The sequence below is a fragment of the Artemia sp. Qi Xiang Cuo genome, chromosome 15 (genome assembly GCF_049724085.1).
Source record: "Artemia sp. Qi Xiang Cuo chromosome 15, ASM4972408v1, whole genome shotgun sequence".
NCBI classification, from domain to species: domain Eukaryota; kingdom Metazoa; phylum Arthropoda; class Branchiopoda; order Anostraca; family Artemiidae; genus Artemia; species Artemia sp. Qi Xiang Cuo.
Window position 1 is genome coordinate 59,598,711 of NC_142808.1, and position 27,518 is coordinate 59,626,228.

General features: G+C 35.2%; 1 protein-coding gene across 2 annotated transcripts in view; it reads right to left on the reverse strand.

The window, feature by feature from the left end:
* Positions 1-14,380: 14,380 nt before the first annotated feature.
* LOC148943926 (tumor protein D53 homolog) overlaps positions 14,381-27,518 on the reverse strand; it is a 155,232-nt gene continuing 142,094 nt past the window's right edge. For both annotated transcript variants that reach the window (XM_089101825.1, XM_089101824.1), the window contains one exon: positions 14,381-18,431. The gene's annotated coding sequence lies outside the window, so the exon portion shown is untranslated. The remainder of the gene's footprint in view (positions 18,432-27,518) is intronic.

Here is a 27,518-nt window from a genome sequence, read left to right on the forward strand (position 1 = left end):
TACACGAACATTAAATCAATGATTTTTGGCAACATCTCCAAGACCTCAATTTTATTTTAGAGAAATCCAGGGGAAACTGAAAAATCTGGGAACGTGAAATCAGCAGTGACAATTGTCCAACTTTGCCCACAAAGGTTCTTTTTAAGCTTTGCATTTATTTTTACAAATCTGCAAAATCTTCTCCGATTCTGACACTCATAAATACACGAAAATTAAACCATTAATTTTTGGCAAGATCTCCAGGCCCGCAAACTTATTTTAGTGAAATTTATTTAGTAAAATTCTAAAATTTCGTTTAGTGAGATTTCGGGGAAACTCTGAAAAATTCAAGGAACGTGAAAGCACTAGTACCAAGTGTCCAACTTTGTCACAAAAGTTCTTTTTAAGCTTTACAATCTTTTTCTCCAAATCTGAAAAATCTTTGGGTTCTTTCCAAGCTTTACAGCTTTTTCTCATGAATATGAACATTAATACACGAACATTAAATCAAAGGTTTTTGGCAACATCTCCAAGACATCAAATTCATTTTATAGAAATTCAGGGGAAACTAAAAAATCCAGGGAACATGAAAGTAGCGGTGGCATTTGTCCAACTTAGACCACAAAGGTTCTTTTTAAGCTTTGCAATTTTTTTTTACGAATCTGCAAAATCTTCCCCAATACTAACGTTCATAAATACACGAACATTAAATCATTAATTTTTAGCAAGATCTCCAAGACCTCAAATTTATTTTAGAGATATCCAGGGGAAACTGAAAAATTCGGGGAACGTGAAAGCAAGTAGAGGTAACCCTAAAGATCGTGTCACTCACCCGTGCTGCCACCTATAACTTTTTTTTAACACTAAATTTGAGAATAGCATCCCTAGGGAGAATACGTGGTTAATGGGGCCAATGACCTCTTTCTCCATGGTCGCTTTCTCCGGGTGTATTTTTGGCACGCTCTCAGTGAATATTATGATCCAGGTATAATATTTGTTGCTGTTTCCAAGGCAATTCTCAAGGTGAATGTTGTTGTTGTTGTTGTAAGTGCACGCTCTCAGCGAATGTTATGATCCAGAAATAGTATTTGTTGTTGTTGCTCGAGCCAGATGCTAAGAGTTTCCAGGAAACAGTATTTGTTATTGTTGTTCAAGCCAAATGTTATGAGTTTCCAAGGTAACAGTTAGATCACACATGACAGATGATGTCATGATTGATTGATTGACATGAAAGGGGAATTAATTGTTGTTTCTAAGGGGAATTATTGATTTACGAAAGGGGATTTCATTTGTTGTTTCTAAAGAGAATCGTTTCCGAGCAAATGTTCTGATCTTAGCGCGCGAAAAGGTTTCTTTGTAATTTCAAATGTGAAAGCACAGGGATGCCAAACAAAGGGAACACGCTGAAATTACGTTTAGGGATTATTTGGGCGAAACCGTTTCTGTCATTTTATGGAATTATTTCGGCGAAACAATTAGAGACATTTTAAAAGATGATTTAAAAGATGATTTTAGAAGAGAATTTAAGGGTGAAACTCTGTGGTCGTTATAATACACAAGTTCCATTAGAACAGTGTTGTGAGGTCCTCTACCCCAAGCCCAAAGGGTTCCAATCCCCCTACCCAACCCCGAAGGAAGCCCCCGGTACTCAAAGGTCTCCCCAAGCTCCCAAAGAGCCCCAGTCCCCCAAACGCCCTCTTCAGACCCCCAAAGGCCCTCCCCTGGTCCTCAAAGGGCCCCCGGACCCCTAAAGGGCCCTCCGGACCCCAGAGGCCCTCACCCGGCCCCCAAAGGTCCACCGGGCTCCCAAAGGACCAATCGGCCCCTCAAGTGCCCCCCAGACCCCTAAAGACCGTCCCCGTGCCCCAAAGGCCACCCCGGTCCCCAACGGTCCCCCGGGACCGAGAAGCGCCGCGGGTCAGGAAAGCGCCGCAAGGGGATGCGCCGCAAGGGGGATGCACCGCGGGTCGGGGGAAGCGCCGCAGGGGATGCGCCGCGGGCCTGAGAAGCGCCGCAGGGATGCGCCACGGGCCAGGAAAGTGCCGCAGGATGCGCCGCAAGGGAGATTTGCCGCGGGTCGGGGGAAGCGCCGCAGGGGATGCGCCGCAGGGGATATGCCGCAAAAAAAGTAAACTAAAAAGTTAAAAATTTCGAAATGTTATCCCCCAAACGCCCTCCTCAGACCCCCAAAGGCCCTCCCCTGGTCCTCAAAGGTCCCTCGGGCTCCCAAAGGGCCAACCGGCCCCCAAACACCCTCCCCGGGCCCCCCAAAGAGTCCCCTCTCCATTTTTTTTAATACTTTTTTATGGCTTTATTATATCTTTTCTGTACAAGTTCCATTCGTAATGTCATTCCTAAACCCATTTTCCAACCTCAAAGAGTCCCCTCCCCAATTCGTAAATACTTTCTTGAATTTTTTAACATGGTATTTTTTTAACTTTTTTACGTATCTTAAAATGACATGAAATATGCTTACAGCTCTACCAATCGTACTCTGTGCTTGTTCATGGACACGACGTGGCTTTCCCACTGGTACTCTATGGCAGGTTATCGACATTACCTAGTTTATTGCATGCATTAAATCAGTATTTTTTACGCAGTGGAAGGATAAACACACAATTCATATCTGTAAACAAGTGAAAATGAATTATTCGACGAAAGTATGTGCACATGAAAAAATTATCGTCGTGTTGAATGCAGACAAGGAGAAATACCTGAACTATGAAACGATTGCAATCGGTATCACCATTGGAAATGTATGCATGCGTTGTCATGACAGCGAGAAGTTAGATTTCTTTGGAGTACCCAAGAATTTCAATCGTGTAAACGGTGGATATGCAAGAGTAACATTACCAGAGAAATTAGTGCTCAAAGAGAATGCAAACTTAAAAATAATTGTCGATGATCGGGGACAACTCCTTGCTAGAGTTTCTGGTAACACATTACCTGTTGATAAATCCTATCATCATCTTTCCGGTATTAGCATTTTAAAGAGAACAAGAAGGAGAAGACAAGCATACTCCTGCAATAATGTCATTAATCATATCTTGTCAATATGCCAAAACTGCCATCTATGCAAAAATAATGTGACAGTAGACAGTGAAATCACAGGCAGAATAAAAAGGACATTAGCAGACAATATCATCAATGAATATAAAGATGAATTGACGGAAAGTGAAGCGCAAGTGTAATAATAATGTGTAATAATGTATTTAACGTATTTTTATATTAATATTCTACATGTCATTATTTAATTAAAAATATTTTATGCATTATTTTGTTAAGTGTACATTATTTTAGGGTATGCTAGAACGTCAAACGTTAAGAATATCTATTAAAAAGGTCAGAGATGAAAGAAAAAGAATTTTTAGAGATAAAGATACTACTAGCAGGCTCAATGTTTCATAGAAGATAGGAAAGTTCAAGATCTTTTCTGAATTTTACCAAAGAACACAATTCAATTCTAATTTCACCAGAGAAAATAAAAATCTTCCACGTAAGTTCTTTATTTCACAAAGACATAAAAAATTTAAAGTTCACTTCTAAATTTTTCTGTAGAAGATAGGAAAAGTTATCCTATGATTGTGATTATTTTCCATGGAGATAAAAAGTTTCACTTTAATTCTAAATTTTCTTAAATTCAATTCCGACCTTTCTCAAAGAGTCAAATTTTAAGTTCTGTTCCAAATATTTTCTCGGAAGACGAAAAGTTCAACTTCGATTCTGAAATTTTCTCAATGAAAATGAAATAAGCTATTGATCATTTCTATTTTCCCAAAATAATATAAAAATTTTCCACTTCAGTTCAGATTTTTCTCAAACAGATGAAAAAATTTAAAATACTGTTCCAAATTTTTCATAGAAGATAGAAAAGTTCAAGTTCTCTTCTGAATTTTATCAAAGAACACGCTTCAATTCTAATTTCACCAGAGAAAATAAAAAGCTTCCACGTCAGTTTTAAGTTCACCAAGACATAAAGAAATTTAAAGTTCACTTCTAAATTTTTCTGTAGAAGATAGGAAAAGTTATGATATGATTGTGATTATTTTCCATGAAGATAAAATGTTTCACTTTAATTCTAAATTATCTTCAATTCACTTCCGACCTTTTTCAAAGAGTCAAATTTAAAGTTCTATTCCAAATATTTTCCCGGAAGACCAAAATTTCAACTTCGATTCTGAAATTTCTCAATGAAAATGAAATAAGCTATTGATCATTTCTATTTTCCTAAATAATATAAAAATTTTCCACTTCAGTTCAGATTTTTCTCAAACAGATGAAAAAATTTAAAATACTGTTCCAAATTTTTCATAGAAGATAGAAAAGTTCAAGTTCTCTTCTGAATTTTCCCAATGAAAAAGAAATAAGTTAATGATCATTTCTATTCGCACAAAATAATATCAAAATTTCCACTTCAGTTCAGATTTTTCTCAAAGAGATGAAAAAATTTAAAGTTCTGTTCCAAATATTTTCCCGGGAGAAGAAAAGTTCAACTTCGATTCTAAATTTTCTCAATGAAAATGAAATAAGTTATTGATCAATTCTATTTTCACCAGAGAAAATAAAATCTTCCACTTAAGTTCTTTATTTCACAATGACATAAACAAATTTTAAGTTCAATTCTAAATTTTTCCGTAGAAGATAGGAAAAGTTATCCTATGATTGTGATTATTTTCCATGAATATAAAAAGTTTCACTTTAATTCTAAATTATCTTTAATTCAGTTACGACCTTTCTCAAAGAGTCAAACTTAAAGTTCTGTTCTAAATATTTTCCCGGGAGAAGAAAAGTTCAACTTCGATTCTGAATTCTATCAATGAAAATGAAATGAGTTATTGATCATTTCTATTTTCACAAAATAAATATAAAAATTCTCCGCATCAGTTCAGATTTTTCTCAAGCAGATGAAAAAATTTAAAATACTGTTCCAAATTTTTCATAGAAGTTAAAAAAGTTCAAGTTCTCTTCAGAATTTTACCAAAGAACACAATTCAATTCTAATTTCACCAGAGAAAACAAAAATCTTCCACGTCAGTTCTTTATTTCATAAAGACATAAAGAAATTTAAAGTTCAATTCTAAATTTTTCGGTGGAAGATAGGAAAAGTTATACTATGATTTGTAATTATTTTCCATGAAGATGAAAAGTTTCACTTTAATTCTAATTTTCTTAAATCCTGAAATGACATGAAATATGCTTACGGCTCTACCAATCGTACTCTGTGCTTGTTCATGGACACGGCGCGGCTTTCCCACTGGTACTCTATGGCAGGTTATCGACACTACCTAGTTTATTGCATGCATTAAATCAGTATTTCTTACGCAGTGGAAGGATAAACACACAATTCATATCTGTAAAAAAGTGAGGATGAATTATTCGACTAACGAATGTGCACATGATATAATCATTGTCGTATTGAATGCTGACAAGGAGAAATACCTGAGCTATGAAACGAGTGCAAGCGGTAACACTATTGGAAATGTATGCATGTGTTGTCATGACAGCGAGAAGTTAGATTTCTTTGGACTATCGAAATCATTCAAAATTGCTCAAGGTGGATATGCGAGAGTGAGAGCACCAGAGATGATAGTGCTAAAGGAGAATGCCAACTTAAAAATAATTGTCGATGATCGGGGACATACTCCTGCTGATAAGTTAACCTAACCTAGCTTAAACATGTAGAAATGTTTCTTTTTGTTTATACCTAACCTATTGTTTTGGAGGTTAGATGAACGAGTTTGAACTAATGTCTTTAATAATAGAAGGAGTCACTCATTTTCTAATTTAAAAATTTGAGGGGTAAATCCATAAGACAAAGGAGCTAAAATTTAATTTAAAATTAGAATAGAACTTTAAATTTTTCATCTCTTTGAGAAAAAACCTGAACTGAAATGGAACCTTTTTATTTTCTTGGAAAAATTAGAAGAGAACTTTGATTGTTCTATGTCTTTGAGAAATTAAGAATTGAAGTGGGAGCTTTTCATTTTCATTGGTAAAATTCAGAATTGAGCTAACTTTTTTCACTTCTTTAAGAAAATTCAGAAGAGAACTTGAACTTTTCTTCACTTCTTTGTGAATATTTTAAATTGAACTAGAACTTTTCATCTTCCGGGAAAATATTCACATGTATGGTATTTATCTTCTGTGAAAATATTCACAAGTATGGTATTAATTTTTCTATCTCTCACCGAAAAATTTAGAATTGAACTTTAGATTTCTTTATGTCTTTGTGAAATAAGGAACTGAAGTGGTAGATTTAGTTTTCTCTGGTGAAATTAGAATTGAATTGTGTTCTTTGGTAAAATTCTGAAGAGAACTTGAACTTTTTTAACTTCTATGAAAAATTTTGAACAGTATTTTGTATTTCTTCATCTCTTTGAGAAAAATCTGAACTGAAGTGGAAAATTTATATATTTATTTTGGGAAAATAGAAATGATCAAAAACTTATTTCATTTTCATTGAGAAAATTCAGAATTGAAGTTGAACTTTTCTTCTCTCGGGAAAATATTTAGAACAGAACTTTAAATTTTTTCATCTCTTTCAGAAAGGTCGGAATTGAATTTAAGAAAATTTAGAATTAAAGTGAAAATTTTTATCTTCATGGAAAATAATCACAATCATAGGATAACTTTTCCTATCTTCTACGGAAAAATTTAGAAGTGAACTTAAAATTTTTTATGATTTGGTGAACTTAAAACTGACGCGGAAGCTTTTTATTTTCTCTGGTGAAATTAGAATTGAATTGTGTTCTTTGGTAAAATTCAGAAGAGAACTTGAACTTTTTTAACTTCTATGAAAAATTTGGAACAGTATTTTAAAATTTTTTCATCTGTTTGAGAAAAATTTGAACTGAAGTGGAAAATTTTTATATTATTTTGGGAAAATAGAATTGATCAATAACTTATTTCATTTTCATTGAGAAAATTTAGAATCGAAGTTGAACTTTTCTTCTCCCGGGAAAATATTTGGAACAGAACTTTAAATTTTTTCATCTCTTTGAAGAAATCTGAACTGAAGTGGAAATTTTTATATTATTTTGTGCGAATAGAAATGACCAATAACTTATTTCTTTTTCATTGAGAAAATTCAGAAGAGAACTTGAACTTTCCTTGACTTCGTTGAGAAAATTTTAAATTGAACTAGAAATTTTTATTTTCCGGGAAAATATTCACAAGTATGGTATTGCTTTTTCTATCTTCCACCGAGAAATTTAGAATTGAACTTTAAATTTCTTTATGTCATTGTGAAATAAAGAACTTAAGTGGAAGATTTTTATTTTCTCTGGTGAAATTAGAATTGAATTGTGTTCTTTAGTAAAATTCAGAATCGAAGTTGAACTTTTCTTCTCCCGGGAAAATATTTGGAACAGAACTTTAAATTTGACTCTTTGAGAAAGGTCGGAATTGAATTTAAGAAAATTTAGAATTAAAGTGAAACTTTTTATCTCCATGGAAAATAATCACAATCATAGCATAACTTTTTCTATCTTCTACAGCAAAATTTAGAATTGAACTTTAGATTTCTTTATGTCTTTGTGAAATAAAGAACTTAAGTGGAAGATTTTTGTTTTCTATGGAGAAATTAGAATTGAAGCGTGTTCTTTGGTAAAATTCAGAAGAGATCTTGAACTTTTCTATCTTCTATGAAAAATTGAGGCTGCTAGTAGTATCTCTATCTCTAAAAATTCTTTTTCTTTCATCTCTGACCTTTTTAATAGATATTCTGAACGTTTGACGTTCTAGCATACCCTAAAATAATGAACACTTAACAAAATAATGCATAAAATATTTTTAATGGAATAATGAGATGTAGAATATTAATATAAAAATACGTTAAATACATTATTACACATTATTAGTACACTTGCGCGTCACTTTCCGTCAATTCATCTTTATATTCATTGATGATATTGTCTGCTAATGTCCTTTTTATTCTGCCTGTGATTTCATTGTCTGTTCTCACATTATTTTTACATAGATGGCAGTTCTGGCAGGTAGACATGATATGATTTATTACACTAGTGCAGCAGTAGGCCTTTCTTTTCTTCTTTGCTTTCATTTGAATAGTAATACCAGAACGATGGGAATAGGATCTATCAATAGGTATCGTACTACCAGAACTGTAAGCAAGGAGTTGTCCCCGATCATCGACAATTATTTTTAAGTTGGCATTCTCCTTTAGCACTATCATCTCTGGTGCTCTCACTGTCGCATATCCACCTTGAGCAATTTTGAATGATTTCGATAGTCCAAAGAAATCTAACTTCTCGCTGTCATGACAACGCATGCATACATTTCCAATAGTGTTACCGCTTGCACTCGTTTCATAGTTCAGGTATTTCTCCTTGTCAGCATTCAATTCGACAATGATTTTATCATGTGCACATTCGTTCGTCGAATAATTCATCCTCACTTTTTTACAGATATGAATTGTGTGTTTATCCTTCCACTGCGTAAAAAATACTGATTTAATGCATGCAATAAACTAGGTAGTGTCGATAACCTGCCATAGAGTACCAGTGGGAAAGCCGCGCCGTGTCCATGAACAAGCACAGAGTACGATTGGTAGAGCCGTAAGCATATTTCATGTCATTTCAGGATTTAAGAAAATTAGAATTAAAGTGAAACTTTTCATCTTCATGGAAAATAATTACAAATCATTGTATAACTTTTCCTATCTTCCACCGAAAAATTTAGAATTGAACTTTAAATTTCTTTATGTCTTTGTGAAATAAAGAACTGACGTGGAAGATTTTTGTTTTCTTTGGTGAAATTAGAATTGAATTGTGTTCTTTGGTAAAATTCTGAAGAGAACTTGAACATTTTTAACTTCTATGAAAAATTTGGAACAGTATTTTAAATTTTTTCATCTGTTTGAGAAAAATATGAACTGAAGTTGAAAATTTTTATATTTATTTTGTGAAAATAGAAATGATCAATAACTTATTTCATTTTCAATGAGAAAATTCAGAATCGAAGTAGAACTTTTCTTCTCCCGGGAAAATATTTAGAACAGAACTTTAAGTTTGACTCTTTGAGAAAGGTCGGAACTGAATTGAAGATAATTTAGAATTAAAGTGAAACTTTTTATCTTCATGGACAATAATCACAATCATAGGATAACTTTTCCTATCTTCTACGGAAAAATTTAGAATTGAACTTAAAATTTCTTTATGTCATTGTGAAATAAAGAACTTAAGTGGAAGATTTTTATTTTCTCTGGTGAAAATAGAATTGATCAATAACTTATTTCATTTTCATTGAGAAAATTTAGAATCGAAGTTGAACTTTTCTTCTCCCGGGAAAATATTTGGAACAGAACTTTAAATTTTTTCATCTCTTTGAGAAAAATCTGAACTGAAGTGGAAATTTTTATATTATTTTGTGCGAATAGAAATGATCATTAACTTATTTCTTTTTCATTGGGAAAATTCAGAAGAGATCTTGAACTTTTCTATCTTCTATGAAAAATTTGGAACAGTATTTTAAATTTTTTCATCTGTTTGAGAAAAATCTGAACTGAAGTGGAAAATTTTTATATTATTTGGGAAAATAGAAATGATCAATAATTTAATTCATTTTCATTGAGAAATTTCAGAATCGAAGTTGAACTTTTTGTCTTCCGGGATAATATTTGGAACAGAACTTTAAATTTGACTCTTTGAAAAAGCTCGGAATTGAATTTAAGAAAATTTAGAATTAAAGTGAAACTTTTTATCTCCATGGAAAATAATCATAATCATAGCATAACTTTTCCTATCTTCTACAGAAAAATTTAGAAGTGAACTTTAAATTTCTTTATGTCTTGGTGTACTTAAAACTGACGTGGAAGCTTTTTATTTTCTCTGGTGAAATTAGAATTGAAGCGTGTTCTTTGATAAAATTCAGAAGAGAACTTGAACTTTTCCATCTTCTATGAAAAATTTGGAACAGTATTTTAAATTTTTTCATCTGTTTGAGAAAAATCTGAACTGAAGGGGAAAATTTTTATATTATTTTGGGAAAATAGAAATGATCAATAGCTTATTTCATTTTCTTTGAGAAAATTTCAGAATCAAAGTTGAACTTTTCGTCTTCCGGGAAAATATTTGGAACAGAACTTTAAATTTGACTCTTTGAGAAAGGTCGGAATTGAATTTAAGAAAATTTAGAATTAAAGTGAAACTTTTTATCTCCATGGAAAATAATCACAATCATAGGATAACTTTTCCTATCTTCTACAGAAAAATTTAGAAGTGAACTTTAAATTTTTTATGTCTTTGTGAAATAAAGAACTTACGTGGAAGATTTTTGTTTTCTCTGGTGAAATTTGAATTGAATTGTGTTCTTTGGTAAAATTCAGAATAGATCTTGAACTTTTCTATCTTCTATGAAAAATTGAGCCTGCTAATAGTATCTTTATCTCTAAAAATTCTTTTTCTTTCATCTCTGACCTTTTTAATAGATATTCTTAACGTTTGACGTTATAGCATACCCTAAAATAATGAACACTTAACAAAATAATGCATAAAATATTTTTAATGAAATAATGACATGTAGAATATTAATATAAAAATACGTTAAATACATTATTACACATTATTAGTACACTTGCGCGTCACTTTCCGTCAATTCATCTTTATATTCATTGATGATATTGTCTGCTAATGTCCTTTTTATTCTGCCTGTGATTTCACTGTCTACTGTCACATTATTTTTGCACATATGCCAGTTTTGGCATATTGACAAGATATGATTAATGACATTATTGCAGGAGTATGCTTGTCTTCTCCTTCTTGTTCTCTTTAAAATGTTAATACCGGAAAGATGACGATAGGATTTATCAACAGGTAATGTGTTACCAGAAACTCTAGCAAAGAGTTGTCCCCGATCATCGACAATTATTTTTAAGTTTGCATTCTCTTTGAGCAGTAATTCCTCTGGTAATGTTACTCTTGCATATCCACCGTTTACACGATTGAAATTCTTGGGTACTCCAAAGAAATCTAACTTCTCGCTGTCATGACAACGCATGCATACATTTCCAATAGTGTTACCGCTTGCAATCTTTTCATAGTTCAGGTATTTCTCCTTGTCTGCATTCAACACGACGATAATTTTTTCATGTGCACATACTATCGTCGAATAATTCATTTTCACTTGTTTACAGATATGAATTGTGTGTTTATCCTTCCACTGCGTAAAAAATACTGATTTAATGCATGCAATAAACTAGGTAATGTCGATAACCTGCCATAGAGTACCAGTGGGAAAGCCATGTCGTGTCCATGAACAAGCACAGAGTACGATTGGTAGAGCCGTAAGCATATTCAATGTCATTTCAAGATCCGTAAAAAGTTAAAAAAATAAAATGTTAAAAAATTCAAGAAAGTATTTACGAATTGTGGAGGGGACTCTTTGAGATTCGAAAATGGGTTTAGGAATGACATTACGAATGAAACTTGTTCTGACAAGATATAATAAAGCCATAGAAAAGTATTTAAAAAAATGGAGCGGGGCCTCTTTGGGGGGCCCGGGGAGGGTGTTTGGGGGCCGGTTGGCCCTTTGGGAGCCCGAGGGACCTTTGAGGACCAGGGGAGGGCCTTTGGGGGTCTGAGGAGGGCGTTTGGGGGATAACATTTCGAAATTTTTACTTTTTAGTTTACTTTTTTTTGCGGCGCACCCCTGCGGCGCCTCCCTGCGGCGCATCCCCTGCGGCGCTTCCCCCGACCCGCGGCGAATCTCCCTTGCGGCGCATCCTGCGGCACTTTCCTGGCCCGCGGCGCATCCCTGCGGCACTTCTCATGCCCGCGGCGCATCCCCTGCGGCGCTTCCCCCGACCCGCGGCGAATCCCCCTTGCAGCGCATCCCCTTGCGGCGCTTTCCTGACCCGCGGTGCTTCTCGGGCCCGGGGGACCTTTGGGGACCGGGGGGGGGCCTTTGGGGCACGGGGAGGGTCTTTGGGGGTCTGGGGGGCACTTGAGGGGCCGATTGGTCCTTTGGGAGCCCGGTGGACCTTTGGGGGCCGGGTGAGGGCCTCTGGGGTCCGGAGGGCCCTTTGGGGGTCCGGAGGCCCTTTGAGGACCAGAGGAGGGCCTTTGGGGGTCTGAAGAGGGCGTTTGGGGGACTGGGGCTCTTTGGGAGCTTGGGGGAACCTTTGAGTACCGGGGGCTTCCTTCGGGGTTGGGTAGGGGGATTGGAACCCTTTGGGCTTGGGGTAGAGGACCTCACAACACTGTTCAAATGGAACTTGTGTATTATAACGACCACAGAGTTTCACCCTCAAATTCTCTTCTAAAATCATCTTTTAAATCATCTTTTAAAATGTCTCTAACTGTTTCGCCGAAATAATCCCATAGAATGACTAAAACGGTTTCGCCCAAATAATCCCTAAACGTAATTTCAGCGTGTTCCTTTTGTTTGGCATCCCTGTGCTTTCACATTGAAATTACAAAGAAACCTTTTCGCGCGCTAAGATTAAAACATTCGCTCGGGAACGATTCTCTTTAGAAACAACAAATGAAATCCCCTTTCGTAAATCAATAATTCCCCTTAGAAACAACAATTAATTCCCCTTTCATGTCAATCAATCAATCATGACATCATCTGTCATGTGTGATCTAACTGTTACCTTGGAAACTCATAACATTTGGCTTGAACAACAATAACAAATACTGTTTCCCGGAAACTCATAACATTTGGCTCGAGCAACAACAACAAATACTATTTCTGGATCATAACATTCGCTGAGAGCGTGCACTTACAACAACAACAACAACATTGACCTTGACATTTGCCTCGGAAACAACAACAAATACTATTGCTGGATCATAACATTCGCTGAGAGCGTGCCAAAAACACACCTGGAGAAAGAGACCATGGAGAAAGAGGTCATTGACCCCATTAACCACGTGTTCTCCCTAGGGAGGCTATGCCCATATTTGGTGTTAAAAAAAAGTTATAGGTGGCAGCAGGGGTGCGTGACACGATCTTTAGGGTCACCTCTACTAAAGCACCAGTGTCAATTGTCCAACTTTGCCCACAAAAGCTCTTTTTAAGCTTTACAGTTTTTTTTTTCTCAAAATCTGCAACATTTTCATGTTCTTTCCAAGTTTTACGATTTCTTCTCCAAACCTGCAAAACCTCATCGAATACTAACGTTCATAGCACGAACCTTAAAACAAAAATTGAATCATTATTTTTTGGCAAGATCTCCAAAACCTCAAACTTATTTTATAGAAATTCCGGGAAACTGAAAAATCCGGGGAACGTCAAAGCAGCAGTGGTAATTGTCCAACTTTACCCACAAAGGTTCTTTTTAAGCTTTGCATTTTTTTTACGAATCTGCAAAATCTTCCCCAATACTAACGATCATAAATACACGAACATTAAATCATTAATTTTTGGCAAGATCTCCAAGACCTCCAATTTAGAGAAATTAAGGGGAAACTGCAAAATTCGGGGAACGTGAAAGCACCAGTGTCAATTGTCCAACTTTGTTTCAAAAAGTTCTTTTTAAGCTTTGCAATTTACTTTTGCAAATCTGAAAAATCTTCTCCAATACTGACGTTCATAAATACGCAAACATTAAATCATTCATATTTGGCAAGATCTCCAAGACCCCAAATTTCTTTTAGTGAAATTCAGGGGAAACTTAAAATAATTCAAGGAACGTGATAGCACTAGTGCCAAGTGTCTAACTTTGTCCACAAAAGTTCTATTTAAGCTTTACAATTTTTTTTTCCTTCAAACCCCAAAATATTTGAGTTCATTTTAAGTTTTAAAAATTGTTCTCTCCTAATTTCCGGAATCTTTGAGTTCTCCAAAATCTGTTCAAAAACTAATGTTCATAATTATACGAACGTTAACACAAACACTATATCGTTCATTTTTGGAAAGATCTCAAAGAACCCAAATGTCTTTTAGGGAATTTCATGAAAACTCTGAAAAAGTGACGGATAGCAAAAGCATCAGCGCCAAGTGTTGAACTAATCCCTCGAAAGTTCTTTCCAAGCTTTAAGTTTTACTTATAGTTGTTAATTAAACAATTTCAGCTCAGGGGTGCAAATTGGATGGGGGGGGGGTTAATTGCCTCCTAGGTTTTACTACTCCTTCTAGTTACAGAAAGGTGCAAATTTTGTATTTTCATTGAAAACAATCACCCTCCCCCAATATTTCGAAAAATACTTTTTTTTTATTATAAGTAAAAAAATCGACATTTGCGTGAACTGGGACTCGTAAATTCAGCTATATGAATATTTCAGCTCACAGCTGGATTTTAGCAGAGTTCCTTGTTACTAATTATCAGTTTTACAACCTATAACAACAAAAAGTTCATAAACAGAATTTATTCATACTTTTTAGCAAAATTGTATGTTCCAATCACCGATAACCTATAGGCCTGGCTCCACTCCAAGTTAAATAAATCTTATTTAAATATATTTAAATAAGCCTCAACAAAGCTATATAATCCTATACATAGTCCATTTAAATTCTGACTAATTTCCTTTTAAACAATTAAAAAAACAAACGAAACAAAACGAATAAATGTTGAAAGAACAAAAAAAAAGAAAAGAAAAAGGAATGGAAAAACGAGGACGATATAAAACTTCACACCAACAGCAAAATAATTGAAATTTTTATCAAAATATCAATAATGAAAATGAATTCGTTACATATTTTGCTGTAATGTTACTATAGCTATCTATCCACAATTTAGGTCTAAACATATATCTATATTACCCAGAATTAGTACATCAACTCAGTAATAAAGCCAACGGGAGGGGGTGGGCCATCCATTTTGAGATAAACATCTTAAGTCAAGCAAGCAGGACGATGGTTAGTATAGAACAGGCTGGCTTTGGGAAATATCATGAGTACTGCAGGGGATTTACAAGGGAGGGAGGGGATGGGGATAAGTTCTACCAGGAGCTTTATATTAACCAAATTTTTTGCGGAAATATTTTTCATTTTCTTATAAATTTTTTTTCATGTTTTTTAGCAGGGGGCAGGGATTTCAGTAGGGACAAGAAAAAAAAGACAATTAAAAAAGCTTGTTTAAAAGCGTAGAACAAAGCTACCCCTTCCTCCCTATCTTCTCGGCGTCCACGGCCAATATATTATAGCAACCAAAGTAAAAAATGTAGAAAAGAAGTGAACATATAATACATGGCAAAAATTATTTTGTACGAACCCCATGTTTCTATCGTTACTGTGATAAACTATCATTTTCAAAATCCCCAAATTATTTATAGAAAGGACAAATCGGAAATAATAAATAAGATAAGTATAAGGAAATAAGATAAGAAAGATATAAACATAAATACAAAATAAAAAAATAAATAACTGCTCTAAATCATGCCTGTGTGACCAAATATTGAACCCAGGGTTTGAAATCGAACTCCAAACCCAACATCATGTTTGTAGACAATAACCATTTTGTTTTTCGTTTTCGTTAATGCAAGACCCAGAGAAGCGCCCAATCAGGAGGAAAAACGCAGAGAAACTCTGTGATTACTTATAATAAATATTTGCGGCTAAAATCCTGCGGTTATTTTTACTGGCTCTCACACTGTGATCATAAGGATCACAATTCATTCTTCGAAACTGGCTTCAAATTTCACACAGAAACCAATCAGGTTTTAAAAAGAGGAATTATTCCGCTTTTGGTAGACAATTCAAAATATTGACAAACCGAGAACGAGACCGGTCCGATCAAAGTGATAAATTTGGCCAGAGTGACAAATTGAAAATTCAGAGTGATAAATTCTCTTTTGTTAGGGTGGCATTCTGTGATTGGCTAACAAAACACGTTGTAGAGGAACAAGCATACACATGTAAACCAATGAAATTCAACAAATTTTATACCACCAACGTATAGGATCTCTTCTTTTCTTTGGACAAGTTTTAAGCAAAGTGGCAATTTAAAGTGCAAACGTTTATAGTCAAAATGCAAACAGTAAATGGCACTTATTACCTCAAAAAGATTTTTTTTTTTTTTGACAGCAATGTCCAATGAATTTACAACAATCAACTTTATTAAAATCCCAGAAGGTTTGTTGGATCACGTTTCCTGCAAATATACAGTCGGTATAAGAGGGGGGGGGGGGGGGCCAGAACCTGGTTCTGTCAGCTGTTTTCTTATGCTCACTTTTATTAACTAAAAACTGTTGGGAGGGCTCAATCACATACAGATGAATTTACAGCAATCAACTTAATTAAAATCCCAGAACGTTTGTTGGATCGACATTGTATAAACAGATAACGTTCCTGCAAGGCCGTACCTAGGATTTTTTTTTTCGGAGGGAGTTTTACTCATTTTTTTTGGGGGGGGGGGGGGTTACACAAAAAAACCTAAAAAAACGCATGCAAAATTCGTTTATGTCCATTTTTGTCACGTTTTTACGAGTCAGACAAACATTTCAGAGGGGGGGGGGAGGTTCAAACCCTCTAACCTTCCCCCCCCCCCTTGCATACAGCCTTGGTTGCCTGCGAATATACAGTCGGTTTATGTGGGGGGGGGGGCAGAACCTGGTTCCGATATAAGACAGCTGTTTTCTTGTGCTCACTTTTATTAACTAAAAACCACGGGGAGGACTCAATCGCATACAGATGGTGTTGGCAACTGTATCGTGTTCAGTATTCTTTGTTACACATAAATATCACCTGAGCCAGAATATTTTTGTGGGAATGTATGTGTTAATTAAAAAGAACTATCAATATATCCTTTTGCTTGGCAAAATTTCTGAAATTTTTGTTTCATTATACACGAATATTTTAGGAGACCTTTTATAAAAAAGAATAACAGTTTCATTAGAAGAGAAATTACAGAAAGTTGGAGATTAAAACTCAAAAACGGAGAAGAGGAAGTTAAAGCGCCCAATAGACTTCCAACAGGGAACAATCCTTCCGAATAACGTCAACATTTGACGTTAAAGATTAACCGATTAACGTCAATTGATTTTGCTTAAAGTTATTCTTTAATAGCTTTTATCAGGGGGTGCGAATTCATGAAAATTCTAGGAGGGGAAGGGGTTAGGGCAAGGATTTGTTTTTCATTTTTTTTTTAAACAAAAGTGCAGAAAAAGATTTTTTGAAACCCATTCTTCAGGGTTAATCCAAACATCGAAGTGTTCAATTTATGATAGCAGTGAGGGTGGGGATGTAGGGTGGTGCAGTGTAGTAGAGTGGTGCATGAGCAGTGAGGTTGGTGGGGATACAGTGAGGATAGGGATGTGCTCCTAGAGTTTTCAAGCACAACTTAGGTCTAGAAACAAAACACTTGAGGCCCCTCCCAGGATATTCAAATTACCTACCCTTTCCCAAAAATTAGATCTCATGGATCAATAATAGTAACTTCCAGAGTCTCTGTTACATCAATTCATAGATTTAAAATGGGTTAAAATGTACTTAGCTAAGCGAAACTTTTAAAACAGAAACAACTTCGCACTTTTTCTAACAAATAGGAACATGAACACAGTAGTTCTCATTCTCATTTCAAATTAAGCCAAGAATTAGAGAGAAATAAGAAATACACGTAATGAAATTCCTGCCTTGGTAATAATTCCACACTCCCTCCCTCTGGCTATGCCTCTGCATATATGTTCGAAAACAGAAATAACATCGCACTTATTTCTATCAATTAGAAACATGGACAAAATAGAATAGCAAGGTTCTAAGGTAGATAAACATTTCTAAAATGGAAGAATATATACTAATTCATAAAAATTCATGAAAAGAGTTGCTGGTAATAAATGTCCTACTTTTGGTAATAACTTCAGACTCCCTCCCTCTGGCTATGGCGCTGCAAAGACGTTACAAGACTTCTCAGTATTAAAAAATGGCAAAAATAGTATTATTAAATGGCAAACTAAAAACAGAGGCAGCATTTAATTTTCCAATAAGTAAGGAAGGGAGATAATCCCCCCCCCTCAAAAAAATACATTGTTTTTAAATTGTATGAAAAACTGAAATAGTTTTCTTTGAACAGACGTGCTAGGAACAATTAAAAGCTAAACTATTAGAAAATATAATAGGCAGTCGGAATTTTCGCCAGGTCTTCCAGGTCTTCCAATTCCCCGCTCCTCCTCCCCAGCTCTTCCTGAAATAAAGCACGACCCTGAAATTGGGATTTGACTCCTCCCTACTCATTTAAATGGCACCTCTGTTAGGAAAAAAGAAGAAATGGCTCTACACATTTTATTTGAAGACCTTTACCCCGTTGGGTTCCCAAATTCAAAAATAATATATAAAAAAAAAAAAAAATAACTTCACAGCTGAATGATATAATCTGTTGTCATTTTAGATCACAAACAGAAACTAGCAAAATGGAATCACTGATTTTCTGAAGGGGTGATCTGGGTGTTGGGAGGAGCAGTAGGCGTGACAGCTTCTTCGGCACGCTTAGCCTCTGCTTCTTTCAAGGCCTCTTCAAAATCATGGGTTGAGTTGGAACGAGATGTCACAACCTTGGACTAAAAAAAAAATAAAAATATTAAAATAAAGATTAAATGGGCCGTACTGATTCAAGGACATTAATTAAAAGGGGCAAAAAACATTTTATGTTAATGTTCTTAGCACTTCAAATAGACTTGGTACTGTAATTTGCCAATGGCAAAGAAGCCGTTTTTTTCTCAATTTATCTTCTATTTAAATACAAATTCATATCATTTTTCAAGAAACTTTCATTTTAGATAGCTTCTCCTCTAATCACACCGATCAGCCAGAATTCACACGGCGATATCGTTTAATCGTTTTTGCTTTACAAAATTCACTACCTTCTGTAAGAATTCAATTTCAGAGATAAGCTTCAACTAGCTACTCTGTGAATTCATAGACCTTAGAATATTATAGAAACAAGATTTCACTATTTTAAGCGATCGCATTTTTTTTTTGTAGGCACTGCCCATGTTATATAGCATATACAGCCTATATATTTTAAAATATGGTCAAACTATATGTATACTTATGGCGGAATAATAAGAGAGCCAATTTTGGACGCACTGCCAATGTGGAATTTCAATAAACTCGGATTTCCCATTATGATTTTATTGATATTTGGAGTTCAGCAATACAAGGTTTTTTTCTTAAAACCTACAATATGATAGAAAAAAAATTACGCTATTTTAATAATAATAATAATAATAATTTATTTATGCCCGCTCATGAACAAAAAATGACAAGCGGAGTACAAAGAGAGAAAAAGGAAAAAAGCAAAGAAACTATAACAATCAAAATCATACACACTATAATACCACACTAACTAATCGGCACAGTCATAAAGGGTATGCACCGGTGTGCACCGGCATTCAAAAAATTTTTCGAATGATTTTTTTCTAGCCTGATTTTCCAGATCTGGCAGTACTTCAGTCGGGTCACGCAAATTATACGAGCTCAGGAGACCAGTGTTACGTTGGTATAACGGTAGACGCAGCAAAAATTTCAGATACTTGCAATAAACTGATCGAAGTTTAATTTTTTCTGTTGCCATTAACCAATTCCATTGCGGTGAGATATGTGGAAGATGTGGCAATGCAATCGCTGAATAAAGTCGTGATAGCACTTTTCTATTCTAACTATACTTGAGTGCTGCTAACTTAGCATAACTAACTCGATTAATACAGCTAATTCTTTGCAAAGCGTTATCAGCTCATAAACATTGGTGTTTGGTCATCTTCGAAACAAAACCTAGGAGAATTCGGGATCTTGCTGCCCGATTGTGGCTTTAATGCGTCAGTATCTTCTGCCAAGCAGATTTACGAAACAGTAAGAGCTTCCTATAGCTTCGTTTTCCGGCTTCGAATAGCTACGTTTTCCGAAGTTTCGTAAAAGTGATCTACTTCGTTCCTATTATATCCAATTTTTGGACACTATTTTTTAGGTTATATTATTTTTGTCAGAATAAGAATACCTTGAAGCTTTAGGATGCCTAAGGTCACTGTAAAATCATAGAGAATTTGAGGTTTTTCTCTTGGTTCCTGTTTGTGATTAAATAAAAAAAACAAGTTTTTTTAACTGAAAGCAAGGAGCGACATTAAAACTTAAAACAAACAGAAATTACTCCGTATATGAACGGGACGGTCCCCTCCTCAATGCCTTGATCTTTACGCTAAATATTTTTTTTTATTTAGAAAATAAAGATTTTACACAGAGTCAAATTTTAGCTTAAAGAGCGAGGCTTTGAGGAGGGGAGAGTCCCTTTCATATACGGAATAATTTCTGTTAGTTTTAAGTTTTATGTCGCTCCTTACTTTCAGTTAAAAAAACTTTTTTTTTTTATTTAATTTCTGATCGTTTTTTAGTTAATACAGCTTTTATTTTGGCTCACCGTCATTGAATAAATAAACAAAATTTGCATAAAAATTCTAGTTTTCTTTTGCTAATTGGCTGTCTCTAAATTTGGTTCTGACGTAATTTACAAATTAACTTACGTAACAAACTTCTATATTCGTATATTCTTCTTCTGGCAAAAAATACAAAGTTGCAGATTTTTGCAGAAATGAGCTTGAAACTTATGTTATAGGGTTTTCTGATACGCTGAATCTGACGAAGTGATTTTCATTAAAATTTTTTCAGTTTTAGGGGATGTTTCCCCCCTTTAAAAAATCAGGTAAATTTTCTCAGGCTCGTAGCCTTTGATGAGTAATGCTAAACTTAATAAAATTCATATATTTAGAATCAGCATTATAAGCCCATTCTTTTGATACATTTATTGACATCAAAATTCCTTTTTTAAAAGTTTTGATTAATATTGATCCGTATCGCTTGTTTTTTTTTTTTTTTTTTTTTATTTATTATATTTTATTAAGTATATTTTGGGGTTATGCCCTTTTTCAATACCACGCTCTTTACTTTAAAATTTAAAAAAATTTTAATTCACAAACCCCTGAATCACAAAGGCCGTTTAAATAGAATAGATAGCTCTTTTGAAAGCACTAAAAAAAACTGTAGCGTAAAGAGCGAGGTATTGACTTGGGGGAAAACCCCCTCATATACGTAATAATTTCTGTTCATTTTAAGTTCTAATGTTGCTTCTTACTTTCAATTGAAAAAACTTGTTTTTTTTAAATTTAATTTCTGATCGTTTTTTAAATAATGCTTGGAAATCCGGTGCCCCCTTCATAGAAATGTCCCTTACCCCAAAGAAACATCCTCCACGGAAAGATTATCCCGAGTAACCCCCTCCTACAGCCCCCCCCACCCGAAAAAAATTCTTCCTGAAAATGTCTGTATACTTCCCAATAACCAATACAATATGTAAGCAATGGGCAAAGTTCATAACTTGCAGCCCTTCCCCTGGGAACTGTGGGGGATTAAGTCATCGTAAAACACATATTTATTAGATTTTCGACTATGTCTAACAAAATGGCTATCTCAAAATTTTATTTGGGTGACTTTGAGAAAAAAATGAGCGTGGGAGGGGGCCTAGTTGCCCTCCATTTTTTGGTCACTTAAAAAGGGCACTAGAACTTTTAATTTCCGTTTCAATGAGCCCTCCTACGATATTATAGGACCAGTGGGTCAATACGATTACCCCTGGGGAAAAAAAAAAAAAAAAAAAAAAAAAAAAAAAAACAAACACGCACCCGTGATCTTTCTTCTGGCAAAAAATGCAAAATTCCACATTTTTGTAGATAGGAGCTTGAAACCTCTACAGTAGGGTTCTCTGATACGCTGAATATGATGGTGTGATTTTTATTAAGATTCTATAACTTTTAGGGGGTCTTTCCCCCTTTTTTCAAAAATCAGTCAAATTTTCTCAGGCGCGTAGCTTTTGATGGGTAAGATTAAACTTGATGAAACTTATATATTTGAAATCAGAATTGAAATCTGATTCTTTTAATGTATCTATTGGTACCAAAATTACGTTTTTTAGAGTTTCGGTTACCATTGAGCCGGGTCGCTCCTTACTTACAGTTCGTTACCACGACCTGTTTGATAAGTTGAAAGCACTGAGGAAATATATAGCTCATTACAGCTGTTTGAATAAAATATCAAAAGCCGATCTAGACTACTATAGCCAAATAAAAGAAGAAAATATTGAAAAACAACGAGTCTATGGCCAGCAAGAAGAAAAAGAAGAAGAGATCTATTCACCTTTATACCAGTTGTAGTTGTCTATTGTCTGGGAAGTTGTCTCTGTTACTCAGAGCTATTCGTAGGGGGGAGGGGTAACCGGGTCAGATGGAGGGGCGCTAGGGCTGGGGGATTGCCCACTTTTGGCTTATATTTGAATCGGGAGGGGGCACTGATATTAATCTTCCCCCGGGCTCCACCAAGCCTAGGAATGGTTCTGCTGTTATTATAAAAGGGTCTTGTTCAGTTGCTACGTATATTCCATTTCCTTGGTATTTTCGTTCCGTAACTATTGTATATACTAGTTTTATTTTTCGTTTTATTCTTTATTGATATTAGATTTAATCCCTTTAAAGTTGTTATAACTTCACAGGGTGTTAGAATATTGGAAACTACATTGATAATGGTGGTTAAGTGTGGCTCTGAACATGGGCGCTTCGGAAGATAGAAGATGGTTTGTTTTTATATTTTCGAGAGAAATTGTCTACGGATTGTTTTGGGTACCCGACTGACTGAACGTGTTTCAAACAGTAAGCTCTACGAAAAATATGCTTCTATCCCACTTTTTGGGCTATAATGAGAGGAAGATTGAGATGGCTATAATGAGAGGAAGATTGAGATGGCTTTTGTGGAAGAACGATGACAGATTGCCAAAGATCGTAGTTTTCGGCCATCCATTATAGGGCCGAATGTAAAGCGGGTCGTCCACGAATAGCGTAAGAAGAGGTCACAAAAAAGGATTTGAAGGAAATTTTCCTTGGAGCTAAGCAGGGAAGCTTTAAGCTTTGTGCCGAGTTTCGTTCGTGTTTTTAATATTCCGTAGCTTTTGATAATTCTTCATGAGTTGACCAATTTTATTCATTCTAATATCTTTTATAGTTTTAAGTGAAATTATAGTTGTGACGTTTTTATTTTTGACTTACAGATGCCATGTTTAGGCCATGCCTATGGAATTTTGCATCTTGTTTTTCCATATATATTTTGATTTGACTTTGAATAGAATAGCATGGAGGAGGGGCGTGAGCAGCTGTGTTGGCCTCTGGCAGCTTGGTGCTGCAGTGACTTGTCAATAAAAGTAATAGTAGCAGTAAGGTGCTGTGGTTAGATTCGTTCTTTCTCTTGCTGTATACAGGCGAAATATTCGTTTGACTGTTCTTCTTTTACTTCCTATATCCATAAACCTGTTTCTTCCAGGATTTTTTTCTTTTGTTTTAGTAAAGCTTTTATATTTGCATATGGCAGTTTACAGTCATACATATGGCGGAATGCTCACAAGACCTGTACATTCTGCCAATGAAAGATTTTCAATATATCTAAATTAAATGATGTTGTCAACTACATTTGAATAAAAAAAAATGTTCCACCTCAAAACTAAGCTATTCAATCAATCATTTTATTTAAATTGAACCGAAAGAAAAATCACAGAAGGTTAACCCCCCCCCCCCATAGGCCCTCTGGTATGTGAGAGAGGAAGACTAAACATTAAATTAAATAATAGCACTAATAATAGATAATAGCACTCTTACGTTAATTATATTAGATTACAGCACTAATTAAGCATTATATTAAGCACTAAATAAATTTAATAATAGCAAAAAAAAAAGTTGAAAAGGAAAGATAGAGTGGGAAGAGAAAAGAGAGGAGATAACTAACTTTATAGGCATAGGTCGTGGTCAGTTTGCTGTTTTTTAAATTGTCCATACGAATGACATAGCCGAACTTTAATGGGTAGGAATTTCATATGGAGGCACAACATGCAACTGGATTAAAATCTGATTTATAGTTTTTGTTTTATGAATGATAATATCCATGTCATTTTTGAAAAAAACACAAGATTCCTTTCATAGTTTAGAATTTAAAAGATATAATTGTCCGAAGAAGTTAGGGAGTCCATGAAAATACTTGAGAATGAAAAAAAAGAGGTCAATCCCATGAGATACATAAAAAAAAACATTAAATCGAAAAAAAACTTCCCCGGAGACTGTTCCGCAAAGCATTTTATCCCAACATAACGCTTTTTTGATAAATTCTTGTCTATAATTGCCCGAAAAGCGTAATCATTATGAAGGATGAATTACCTTTGTGACCCCATTGGCAGGGAGCATATTGAAAATTGTCATAAAATGAGGGTAAAACATACGACCGCTGAATACCAACATGTTTGCAGTGTCAAAACAATTCTGAACTGACTGAACAGATTTGGAAAACAATAATGACAATTTCATAAGAGGTAGTTAATTTTATTCCCCCCCCCCCCTCCCAAGAAGAAAACAAGAAGAAAATTAACTTGCGGTTCAAGTTAGCCCGCGTTGGTTATTTATCCGCTACGGGTAATTATGCACCCTCGGCGTTTCACGCACAATAATAATGATAAGTCCCGCCTTAATTGGTGTAATAAAGGTCATAAGAATTCTACGCCCTAGCAAGCATATGCACAAATTACGAATAGCAGATTTTCAGGGTCTTTTAAGATTTTTTAGCGTAGTTTTTTATTCTATTGGCAACGTTGGATAATTGATTTGATCATTTTGTGGTTCTGTTTAAATTCAATTCAATTCAATTCAATTCAATTTATTCGAATAAAAACATAACACAAACATTAATAACAATAAAGATCCTAGAAGATAAATTGGGATTAATTTTCTTTCACAGTGCGTACTCATACCGTGGTCATAGGGCAATCAATAGTATTATGTACGGATTTAGCAGTGATGCGGTTCAGCATTGAAAGTCTTCAAGTCTAAGCCCCGTATTAATTGGTGCAATAAGGGTAATAAGGTTTCTATACCTTAGAAAGCTTATACAAAAATTGTTGAGAGGAGATACCGCCTCATCTTAATTCATACATTAGACAAATAGAAGAGACAAACTTTTTGTTCCTTTTATTGGTCTCCTTATTACTATAAAGTTTGAGGAGGATTTGTTAAACACTTTCCAGAAGAATCTATCTACAGATAATTTCAGGTACTTGTTATACTGATGGTATATAAACAATAATCTGCGCAAAAAAAATTGTTTCGATCCCACTGTTTAGGGCTTCCTGCTTCAGGAAGCTACGAGCTAACCTAACATGCTAAGGTTCTTCCCTGATGAGTCTACCTAGCCTCTTTTATCTCGTGCATTATACCAGTGATGTGATAAGCACGCCTTCTTTTTGTCGGATCTCCAAAACACCATATTACTCCTTTCCAACTTGCTCACAATCAAGCAGCTCGTGCAGCAACTTCTGGAGACCTTGATGTCAAACCTCTTTAATCGATCCAAGATCGTCTCGGTTTCTAAATTATGTGTTTTTTTACGAATTTACGGATTCCCTCCATCGCAAGAGTTATCAAAACTCGTTCCTCAAAGAAAAAAGTAGCTTGTGCAAGTTGTCAAAACACAGCCAGGTAGGACTACCATAAGACCGGACAAGACTACCCTGAGCAGGATACATCCCGTCAGAAATGTCTAAACATGAGCTTAGCCCGACGATCTGTCCACCATCCGGAATAGCCTCTCATCAGAAAGAGAGAAACCTAATCGAAAGAAAGGTAAAGATGGCTAGGACAAGTTTTACAGATGTCAGATGACAAATTGCCAGAGACTGTGCATTATGGCCATCCATCTGGGGCCAATAAAAAAGAAGATTGTCCCTGAATGGGGTCGACGTTAAGAGTTTCGATAGTGTGTGGAGGCAGAGAAGCGAGCACAGTTGCGTTGGCCTCAAGCAGGTTGGAGCTGCACTGAGTTGTTACTAGTTACTAGTAGTCCCCAACTGTAATACTGTGTTGCTTTAATACCAAGATAATTGTGAGATGGGATAGAAAAATCAAAGGGTGATCTACAGAGACTTTTAGCCTTTTTCGCCATGTCTTGGGAAGTGAAACCTTTGAACTCCTATGGCCACCATCCAGTGGCAACCTGCGGGATCAAGAAGGAGGTATCGTCCCAAGAACATGCTACGCCGGACACATCAGTTAGATTTCCGCTCTCTTAACACGTTCCTGCATCCGGAGTGGGAAATTGCGCTGGTGGCAGCAAGACATCCCGAAGACTGAAGACTCTATGTCGATGCCCTAGGCACATCCGGAAGCTCCGGAGGATCTAAGTAACCTTATTCACATAATTTCCCAAAAATGAATTACCGTTATTCACCAATTAAGACAAGCCACTACAAAAATTAAGACAGAGATTGAATTAATTAAGCGTTAGAATAACTTCACGCGGTAAGCCAGGAAAAAGGTAAGGTAATGATAAACAAGGTAACTTTGTTTTTAGTTGGTGTGACACTATAGCTTACAATAGAGCTTACTTGAGTTTTATTTATTCGTGAGTTTTCTTATTTTTTAGTTACTCAAGTTGTTACGTATAAGAAGTGGCTGGGTACGAAAACGTAATTCGATTCAGTTGGCGGCAGCTACGATTAGTCCGACAGTTCTCCTCATGACGCTCAAGGGCACCCTTAATACAATTCTCAGGTCAACGTTTCATAATGATTCCGCCTTCCAGCTCAAATTATACAGAATCATAAACTAAAAAGCTGTACGGACGAAGGATTTTAAAAGCGCAGGCCTGCGAAAGTTAATTTGACTTTTTCACGGAAAAACTAACATTTCCTTGGCAAATATTTTAAATTTGTAAAACATGACTCCTTAAATAATACCATTCATTTGGTGAAGGGTCAAGCAGCAAATTAAGTGTGATGGAAGAGCCTGAACGTGTATAAAAGATATTTTTACAAATTTAGAATTGAAACTTCAAATTTATTGAATCAAGTCATTGTTGGAAAGCTGTGAAAAAGTTCAAAGTAATCTTTAACGTAGAAAGAATTCCTAATCAGAAGGTTGGTGGAAAATATGCCCGGGCTGAGTAAATACGGGTGTTTTTAGCTCGAAAAACGCTTTTTCAACTAATCCAGACACAATTTGTTAACACGATAGAATATTTCGTCAATAACACCAATCGTCAACAACGATAAGAATATTTCGTCAACAACAAATATTTCGTTGACGAATATTGTTGACGAACCTACTTGTAATACAATTGCCAGAGACTTTTTGTCAAGCTGATCTCAAATGGAGATCGGCAGAACAATCAGTGGTGGCTCTGGGTCTCTTGCACCCTGGGCAAAATCTAAATTAGCCCTCCCCCCTGTCTCCCACAATATTTTTTAGGCCAAATTTAACAAAATTTTCATTTATTAACAAAATTATTTTCGATTTATTAATAAATTATTGAATTTATTTAATTATTCTTACTTACTTTAATTTAATTATTTTAATTATTATCAAATAGCGACGAAGACGACACTGCCCTTCCATCATAAACACAAACAACAAGTTCTTGGTTCTTGTTAATTGGATTACGGGATTTGTATTATAGTCCTTAACAGTGAAAGAAATAAGAGGTGAGATTTTTAGTTCCAAATAGCTCATGTCTGACACAAAGGAACCTCCTGAAAAAGACATAGATGTCTCACCTTTCCTGCCCTAAAAAAGAAACCT